This window comes from Oncorhynchus gorbuscha, linkage group LG23 (assembly GCF_021184085.1).
Source record: "Oncorhynchus gorbuscha isolate QuinsamMale2020 ecotype Even-year linkage group LG23, OgorEven_v1.0, whole genome shotgun sequence".
NCBI lineage: Eukaryota > Metazoa > Chordata > Actinopteri > Salmoniformes > Salmonidae > Oncorhynchus > Oncorhynchus gorbuscha.
The window spans coordinates 57,226,280-57,236,992 of record NC_060195.1 but is presented as its reverse complement, the minus strand read 5'-3'; the positions used below and the strand labels follow the sequence as shown (position 1 = coordinate 57,236,992).

The 10,713-nt window shown below is 47.5% G+C and overlaps 1 protein-coding gene across 1 annotated transcript in view; it reads right to left on the bottom strand.

Moving 5' to 3' along the window:
- The window catches only part of LOC124010358 (nck-associated protein 5-like), a 115,751-nt gene extending 105,260 nt beyond the window's left edge, over positions 1 to 10,491 (bottom strand). Inside the window, 1 exon segment of the mRNA XM_046322721.1 lies at positions 9,965 to 10,491. The gene's annotated coding sequence lies outside the window, so the exon portion shown is untranslated.
- Between the last annotated feature and the right edge of the window lie 222 nt (positions 10,492 to 10,713).

Genomic DNA, 10,713 nt, shown 5'->3' with positions numbered 1-10,713 from the left:
ATTTCCCAGGTAATCTACACCTGTTGTTTATTAAGCAAGTCTTTGTTATGTCTGCGAGCTAGAGATGTAAGGGGTTAAGTTTCAGGCCACTTATTCACAGACGTGTTACAGGGGGCAGGAAACTTGAGCTAACTGCGCCCGTTGAGAAAGCCACTGCCAAAAATAGAGCCATTTGACATTCTGTGTTAAACATAATTACAGTAATTGGTACATTTTTAACAGGCAGTCAAAACAATATTTCAACATGGCAACATTTGACTCCAATTTCAGCCCTGAGAATGTGGACGGGTGGTATTTGAATAGGATCATGTAAGTAAGGGTTGGAGGGGGAAAAAACGGCCTGGGTAATGGACGACCCATTAGGCATATTTGATCCTGACATCATGTGGCATCTGCGTTTCAACTACATCCAAGTTAGCCCAATTCTGCTGATCTGTTTCTCTGGGAACGGCTGGGATAGTCTGTCCATGACCAGCTGTGTAAACCTACCTCTCAAAAGAGAAACAGAACGAGAGTCAGTCCTAAAAGCTATAATGACAAACATTCCAGATATCAGAAGTCATCCTCCTTGAGTTGTGATAGGGGGTTATAAATATATATAAATATACGTCTCTGTTCCCATAGGTCACACTGGCATACAGTACCACTTACTAGAATGTATGGGGCATGTGTTCTAATCAAATGGTATAGTAGTATGGAATTGGAACATGGCCAAGATGTGTTCCGATGCTCTGATCCCATGTTTGATCGAACACAGGCGGAAAGGAAGCATGCTGCATGCTCACACAGCTAGCTGTCCACAGTTGACCATGTCTTTGTGAATGTTTTTCATCTCAATACCGAATTGAAACCCCAGCTGCATACAAACCCTCCTCCCTTCATCCTTGCTTTTTCCCCCCTGCTCTTTGAACGCGGTTAGGGGGCTTCGGGAGCGAGTGTATTCCAACGGCAGCGACAGGCAGACAGATCGGGGTTGGCACCTCACTGGCCTCCAGCAGTTCCCAGTGACCTGGAATCACCTGGCACTGCCCGCACCAGTGCTCAGTCCGTGCCCACAGTCTGCCCACAATATATCCACCACGAGCAGTTGGGCCAGTGGAGAGCAGGAACGCAGCTTGACTAGCTCCACGCTTCAGTGAAGCAGGCCCAACCACCTAACACCCCCCCCCCCCCCCCCCCCCCGACCCCCCGCCGACGCCCCACTGCTTCCCACGCCTCACACAAGCTGCTGCTGCGAAGGGCAACGGGCCAAGGACCAGGGAGGGCCAAGCTCTGCCCCCAGGCTGACACCACGGGCAGGGCTGGGGCAAGGGAGGGCAAGCCCCAACCATCCCATATCCCACATGCCATCTCATCGCTCGCCCTATAGGGCTAAGGGTACTTTTGGCAATATGTACTAACAGTACGAACGTTACGCCAAAAAACTCAATTTGATTGGTTACTGGAGAGTATTGGACCAGAACTATACTGAAACCTTATTCATCAGGCTCCATATGTTTCTGAACTAGATCTGTCACATCTAGTTCTGATCCAGGATCAGCTATCGGGATCAGCTGTCAGTTGTCCACCCACCCACATGATACTTTATTGGTCTTTTTCTCATTGGGATGTTGTTATTCAGGCACAATCACAGCAACATCACCTTCCTTTAGGTTTCATATGACAGCCTAGAAGGAGCCGAGGCGAGGCGAGTGAAGGTGTGTGTGTGAATACAGATCAAATCAGCCCTGTTTCCCCAGACATTCTCCCACATTCTCCAGGCTAACCAATCTTCACCATCTCTAGATTGTTTTCGTCGTCACGTGAGAGACAACGAGCGTGGCTGCTTTGGCGTCGGAGCATCCCAGCGTGCAAAGACATGATCTGGCGAGGGGCGGGAGGATCAATCATTCTCCGGGAGATGTTATTTGCCAACCTGAGCTGACACGTTCGCCCCAAGACAAGCTTTGAAATGCATTGTGGGAGGCAGCTCGTTGTGTTGCGTTTTTTTCTTTTATCCTCATTGTTCCATTGTCAACCATTGTCCCTTGTGTGAGGTTGTGTGGTTTAAGTCTATTTTGTCAAGTCTAAGTTTGTCTGATGAGGAAAGACGGGAATTTACAAAGAAAATAGTTATCCTTGTTCATGATACTTAGGGTTACTCTGTAGTCCAAACTACACATTCATACACTGGCAAGCCAACCCTACCTCTCTGTCCTATCAAAACCATTGCCGCAACGCTACTGCGTACGTAACAATGAGAAAATGACATACTGCCTTCAGGTAGCCTAGCGTTTAGAGCACTCGGCCATTAACCGAAAGGTCGCTGGTTCAAACACACGAGCAGACAAGGTGAAAAATCTGTCGATGTGCCCTTGAGCAAGGCACTTAACCTTAATTTGCTCCAGGGGTGAAGTACTACTACGGCAGACCCTGTAAAACAACATATTTCACTGCAGCTATCTGGTGTATGTGACAATAGAACACCGTCCATGGTTGTACGCTACAAATAGTCATGCCGGGGAAGAATTTGGCTAAAACAGGAAATCGACCTCACCATCCACTACATAATAATGAAAACTCATCTCCTGCCATGCCGGCTCTCACAGTCTATACTCTAAACACACCACTCTGGGAAAAGGATGCCTGAATAAAATAGCCCTCCGATAGTGTTAATACAAGGCTTACATAAGCAAACGGAACATCTAAACCAGGACATTATCTCGATCTGAGTAAACCACAAATGTACACAGAGTGAAGTGGATGGGAAGCATAAATGTTTGGATGATGATGAGTCCCCATGCATTTATGTATTAGCTGAGTTTTAACTCTGCAGGTGAACAAATCGGGTGTGTGTGTGTGTGTGTGTGTGTGTGTGTGTGTGTGTGTGTGTGTGTGTGTGTGTGTGTGTGTGTGTGTGTGTGTGTGTGTGTGTGTGTGTGTGTGTGTGTGTGTGTGTGTGTGTGTGTGTGTGTGTGTGTGTGTGTGTGTGTGTGTGTGTGTGTGTGTGTGTGTGTGTGTGTGTGTGTATCTGACTAAAAGTGTATGTGTGTGTTTGGAGAGACCTTGCCGGTTGCCTCTCTTTTTGGCCAGGGTCATTTCCTTCAATGGAGCGTCAGGCCAATGAGTTTGTTCTGGCGCTTATTAAGTTATAACATCCATTAGAAAGCAATCATGGCTAATGCCCCCGTGTGTGTGTGTGTGTGTGTGTGTGTGTGTGTGTGTGTGTGTGTGTGTGTGTGTGTGTGTGTGTGTGTGTGTGTGTGTGTGTGTGTGTGTGTGTGTGTGTGTGTGTGTGTGTGTGTGTGTGTGTGTGTGTGTGTGTGTGTGTGTGTATGCACGTGCATCTACGCACATGAATGTTATGCAGTTACAGCCATGTCACTAGAAAACGTTCCCCCTTAGCACTGAGAGGCAGGGAGAGGCTGCTACATCTACCACCCACATCTGGGGGTCTGACCTCTGGTACCCTGTCCAGACCTGGGCTACACGGGAGAACAGCGGGAGGTTGGAGCCATATGTTATCACCTCACACACACCCATGAAATGAGGAGATCAGATGGCCAATGACTGTTACCACACCACATGCATCAATAATGGAGGACATGAAACATGATGAGGTTTCTTTGGAAACACACAAAGAACACCTCTATATCTATCATTGGGAAGCTATACGGGGCTGGACACAAAAGCGTTGTTTTGGATAAGAATGGCTCCACCTTTAAAGACATTTTATCACTTTATAAATTATGGAAAGCCTTAATAGAGAATAGCCAGTGAACGAACCATGAACCTTTTCAGGGGCAGAGACGTATTTGACAAAATACAGTAGGAAAGGTTCAAATGGGATGATGTTCACATATTATGTGCTTTTGCCAATTGCCTTATCTTCTGAAATTACACCACATATGTTCACACATTCATTTCCACACAATAAGAAAACCCAAGGACCTTTAGCTCATACTACCCATCAACGATCAGTAACAGTCACACAAAACACTAATCCTCTGTCCAATGACAGCTATGGCAAATTTAGCTCTGAAGCCTTGGGTCTGATAGGGTTTAGAATGTTCCTAGCGAGCAAGGATCCCCCCCCCCCCCACACACACACACCTCCCCCAGTCTCTCTAAACATTTTCTTATTGGGCATGTCATGGCTGACCTCGATTGTTTCTCAACCACATCAGCCACAGTCAGACGCATTCCACCTCAGATGGAACGAAACACTCCGACGGAACAGATGTACTCTGAAATGGCATCCGATGCCCCGACATCACAAGCCAGTTCACAGACAGAATACAGACAGTCGGCTCAGGCACGATGAATGGAGATTCTGAATCATCAGACTCAAATCACTGCAGGTGTTCAGTGTTGGAACCAGACGAAAACGTGCACAGATACACACACACACACACACACACACACACACACACACACACACACACACACACACACACACACACACACACACACACACACACACACACACACACACACACACACACACACACACACACACACACACACACACACACGTATGCATGCATGCACACAAACATACACGCACACCACACACTGTAGGGTATTTTCACCATCGATGTCAAACCCCAGTCATTCAGGTATACTCTCATGTTCCGATGTGTAATCATGTGTGTATCACTCCTATAATTGTGTTTATCTGTCCATTCCTTTCCCCATGGAGCCAGTGTTGATGTCACACTGACCAACACGTGACAACAACCATCACAAGCTTTTCATTCGCTCTGCAGTAGGCCCTTCAAAATGCACTGACTGCCTCTCAATAAAGCCTCACACACACACACTCACTCCATACCCCATTATGGCTGTTTACTGCTGACTCATCCGGGCTAGTTTTAAAGGCCACCCCTGGTCCCTTTTTACTCATTGTGAACGGGAAGCCATCGGCCATCGTTTCAGATGCAGCGCAAACACTGTCCCCTTTTACAGCAGCAGACAGACAAGTCAGTCCTCTAGAATAGACACAAAGGTACGGGGTCAACACGGGCTCTCGTTCTCTCAAGGGTCCCTGGTCTCCCCGGAGAGGCCATTACACTGTGTTAGCTATGTCACACACTGACACACACGCACACACGCACACAGACACACACACACGCACACACACACACACCTCTATGTAAGAGAGTGCCGGGTACCAGCAGCCAATACAGTTCTGACCCCACTGAGCCAAATAAAAAGTAAAGAAACGGCAAGTGGATGAGGTCTGCTTGTTTCTCACACAATTCTCCTGTGATTTACGATTGGGATAGATGGGAGCTGAAGTTTGTTGACATTCCCGAGGCTCGGTTAGCCTCAATCTGAAGCCATGGGCCGCATGTAACTCAAAGTGCTGATTTAGGATCAGTTTCCCCTTTTATATCACAAGGAATAAGATTACGTCGACAGGGGGAACCGGATCCTAGATCAGCACTCCAACTGAGAGGCTTGACACATACACTCCAGTTCATTCCCAACAAATGTCATAAATGGTTTTGTTTCTAAAAAAAAAAGGGCATCTTTAAATCGTGTGAAAAGATCAATCGAGAGATGTTACTAGAATGGTTTGACGCCTGTCCTTGGTTAAGAATCATGATGGAAGCTTATGTTTCCAGGTTTTAGCGATGAAGAAAGCATTTTCTTCAAAAGTCGATGAACGCTTGTCACATATCCTGTCATTTTCTCCATCCATGCACCTTGGTTGGACTGTGAGGCTGCAGCAGCATACTGTTCACATCGTAGCTTTTCTCATCACAATTTTGTGGGATAAAGTATGAAGCTTCGATGCCAAAAAAAAACCTCTCAAATGACGGCAGACACATGAATCTTCTCATAAAGAGTTTGCATGTGAAACGTATGACCCAGTTACTGCTGAAAACACACTAGTCTTAAAGTCTTAAAACTAAATCCAATGTGGGGTGTTTCCAACTAACTTTTATGTCCACCGGTTTTGTCTCTTACACTTAATCCTTAGTGGACACATGTATCAAAGGGATAGATGACAACGCAATCAAAGATTAAGGTTATATTTAAAGAGGCACAACAACCAGAGTTCTACAAGCCTGTGTTCCAAGAATCTGTCATTGCATAAAGACTCTGTTGAGAAATATAATCCATGGCTTTATTTTGTGGGCCAAACCTGATTGGCAAACCTTGGAATTTAGCAGTTAGTGACTGGAATAATGTCCTGCTAAAATGTTCACCTTGGAGAACTCCCGTAGAGCGAACCCAGCCGTTTTAAACCACAAGAATGTGGCGTTTTAATGGCATAATTTAACAGGGTAATACTGTACTTTGTCTCTAAAGGCAAAGGAGTAATCAGATTCCACCAACACCATCCATTGACAGTTACCACATAAAACCCTTTTATTGCCTATAAATGGTGTTGGGGTATTAACTTTTAATGTTGCTTTTGAGTGGGACACTCGATTCAGAAGGCAGTCAACCACAACATTGACAAGGATTTAACAGTCGTTCACATTTGAAACTATGTTGGCAATCGTTGCAACTATAGAACAAATGCATTCATATAGCCTACACAGCTGTCAAACTGAAATCTTGCTAATCTCAAAATGACTGAGCTATCCATCAGAGACAAGGCATTTGCCTTGCCCCATTTTCAACAGGGCAACTTAGACAGACTCAGACCGAAACAGGCTCATACTGGCTTGTCCCATGTCGGAGAGCCCTCCAAAGACCTCTGCTGTCTTTTTAGTTTCCCACGTGCTGTTCTTAGCAAGATAAATGTGTAGCGGGACTATGGGAGGAATGCATTCACTGCTGCTCCTAATTGATGTGAGTGGTTGTCAGCAGCAGTACAGACTGTCTAAACAGAGCCAGGGGTTAGAGAGGGGAGAGGAACTCAGGCCTCACACTCAGGCCTCACACTCAGGCCTCACACTCAGGCCTCACACTCAGGCCTCACACTCAGGCCTCACACTCAGGCCTCACACTCAGGCCTCACACTCAGGCCTCACACTCAGGCCTCACACATCATTACTGCTTTATGGGCGCCTCTGGGTCTCCCCACTGTGTGTGTGTGTGTGTGTGTGTGTGTGTGTGTGTGTGTGTGTGTGTGTGTGTGTGTGTGTGTGTGTGTGTGTGTGTGTGTGTGTGTGTGTGTGTGTGTGTGTGTGTGTGTGTGTGTGTGTGTGTGTGTGTGTGTGTGTGTGTGTGTGTGTGTGTGTGTGTGTGTGTGTGTGTGCGTGTGTGCGTGTGTGTGTGTGTGTGTGTGCGTGTGTGGTGTTGTTGCTCATTTAAGTGTGTGTTTGCATGTGTGCGAGTGCGTGTGTGCGTGTGTGCGTGTGTGCGTGTGTGCGTGTGTGCGTGTGTGCGTGTGTGCGTGTGTGTGTGTGTGTGTGTGTGTGTGTGCGTGCGTGTGTGCGTGTGTGCGTGTGTGCGTGTGTGCGTGCGCGTGTGTGGTGTTGTTGCTCATTTAAATGTGTGTTTGCATGTGTGCGAGTGTGTCCAACCCCAGTGCTGAACAGCACAGAGCGGGAGATAGACTGGCCTCTGGGGAATTGGGTCCTCTTCCCAAATGAAACGAGTCTGGCTGCAAATGAGGTGGAAATGCTCCCATGCTGGGACACACTGGGGCTGGCCATAGAACAGGAGGACATTCCTCAGCAATTCATTTTGACCTGAACCCAGTATGCTAGCTGGGTCGATGAATGGAAGAGGGGAAGGAGGGGAGAGAAGGGGAGGAGAGAGAGAGAGAGAGAGAGAGAGCGAGAGAGAGAGGACTAAAAGCATCATATTTGATGAGGGGATGGCAGTAACCGGTTGTGATCCCTGTAATGCTTACTGCCAGCGGCTTGTCTGTCAACAAACGGGCTGTCCATGTAGACATTTGGATTACATGCAAAGTGGTTGGCAAGACATTGTGAGTGGATAATATGTATCACTGGTTGGACTGGCATGACAACATTTACAGCACGTCCACTGAAATATCAACTTTCCACATATTGTCTCATCTGAAAGTATACTCTTAGTGGGATTATAACAAATAGGACATTTACACAACCAATCCAGTGACTCCACAATACATTTGTCACACAAAAACACACTTTCAACTGGCTCCATATACTGTAGATTACATAGTACAGGTAATGACATACATTAATATCAAACGCTGTACAGGAATAGAATGGGTGGGGGGGGGGGAGATCATGTCACTCAGAAAAAAAAAATCATTCATCCATCGCGGGGACACATGAAGCACGACGCTTTTAAATCCATCAAATCAAATCTCTCCACTTCGCAATCCTCTTAAACTAATCCCCAGGTATGTTTCAGAGGCCGCGGGCCTCAAACTGGACAGCACCAGCAACACATCTGCCCAGTGTGAACACTTTCACTTGGCCAGAAGCTGCCCCAGGCTGCCTGTAAAGTAGCACCGCCTTGTAGCATTATATAGTGAATCATTACGGCCAATCATAGACTCCCTGGTGATAAAAAAATATATGTTGTTAAAAAGTAACAGAGTAAAACTGCAATGCTATTACATAGTCTAACTGCAATGCAATTGTGTTTGTTTGAGACAGAACAACGCAGTTCGACGGGAGAAAAGAAACCAACAAACATGTCATGTCCTATAGTCCTGTTTCTGTGTTTCTGTCTCCTCTTTGTTTACTCCGATAATAGACAGAAATAGGAGCCGTCACTCAAGTCAGTGGTGTTTGAGTGACAGCTAAGGGTTCTGTTGATAAGGGTGTGTATGCAGTACTGTCACCCCCTCATACGGTGAATGCTGTGGGGCTGGCACATGTGGCTAGCTCTCCTCACACCAGTCCTAGAGAAATAGGGGTAGGGGTCCACGGGAGTCCCACAGCTGTACAATGGAGCTGGCCACATCCAGCCATCCATACATCCATCCATCCACAACACACACGCACACACACGCACACGCATACACACACTGGGGTAGAGCCAGGAACAAAGCAGTAATGATGTGAACACACACACACACAATCCCAGAAAGGGATCACAATCCATACCCCACCATTGCTGTTTCTATGGCAGGATTAGACTCACTGCTGGGGGAAACAGACTAATCTTTAATATGGCTAAGAGGGGACGAAATACATTCCAACACACCTCCCAGACTAGCTTGTTGTACCTCTCCTTGAACGATCGGGCACATATTCCCTCTGTTATCAATCAGAAATAAAGCCTCTTTACAGGGCCTAGCCCCGTGCCGTTGCCCCAAGCAACAGGGCACACAATTGCTTTCCTTTTCCCTGCACTGGCTAGTAAAGGGCCGTGTAAATCAGGATCATCTCCTGCAAGTAGCCTCATTCCCGAAATAAGAAATGTAGCTAACGCTGGGTTACACGCTCATCGGAACCAGTTGGACAAACACAGCTCACAGCAAGCGGACCCCGATTTAAAGAGGCACAACCGGTCATAACGCTACGGTCAACGACGCGTACAAGCGTAAAGGAAGCATGTACACTGCATTTAACTTTGTGGATCCTTGCAACTTAAAGGACACACCTGGCTGAAATTCACATGAAATGACAACAGGAAGAAAACACCTTTAAGCCCAACACAATGGCTTACTATTATTGGGTCGCGTAGAAGCCTGTGCACCAGATGCAGAAGCTTGATGCCCCCAGTCCACAAAATCTGAGAAAAAAAATACTGCTGAATTCCCATGTCTTAAAGGGACATCTCCTGTCTTAAAGGGACATCTCCACCCTTAAAGGGACATCTCCACCCTTAAAGGGACATCTCCACCCTTAAAGGGACATCTCCACCCTTAAAGGGACATCTCCTGTCTTAAAGGGACATCTCCTGTCTTAAAGGGACATCTCCACCCTTAAAGGGACATCTCCACCCTTAAAGGGACATCTCCACCCTTAAAGGGACATCTCCACCCTTAAAGGGACATCTCCACCCTTAAAGGGACATCTCCTGTCTTAAAGGGGAAAGAGTGGCGGTGTTATGAGCATCTAGCTGTTCTCCTTACCATGCCTGAGGTGCTGCATCCTGGTGTTCGGTCTTCAGCTGACTCACATGGTAATTCTGCTGCACGCTGCACCGCACAGCAGCTGCTGCAAGCCACTGATCCCACCCACGATAAAGTTTACATCCCCAATGCAGCCCTCTGCTCGGTGTGACAACTGCGCAGAACAGCGATCGCCCTCTCTGTCTCTCTCTGAGCCTCTCTCTTTCTCTTGCACTCCCTCTTCCTCTCTCTCTGACTTGCTCTACACACAACCTCTGCCTGTCCTCACTCTCACACACTGTGTGTGTTTCTATCACGCTGCCTCTCTCGTTCTCTCTCTCTCTCTCCCCCTCTGACAACATGCACACTGCTGCCTCTCAACGCCGTTTATCACTCTTCCGCCTCTGTCTCTCTCCCTCTCTGCCCCTCTCTCGCTCACACTCGCGTTACATACTCTGCCGCTCTCACACCGCCTCTCTCCCTGTCTCTCTCCGTCTCACTCTCAAGGTCCCTCCTCTTTCTGTGCCTCAGCGCTTTTCTCCTGCTCAAGCTACATGACGTTTAACATGTGTTGGGGGTGTAGGGACGGGTGAGATGGCTGCTGGCTCTGAAGGTGGCACTTTCCTCTGGGGAGATGAAGGGGGTGGGTGATGATGGGGGGGGGTGACAGCAGTGGGAGGGGGGGGTTCGGGGACGTGAGTGGGGGGTTCAGGGACGTGAGTGGAGCTCGGCTTGAGATGTTTCTGACTGAGAGAGAGAGAGAGAGAGAG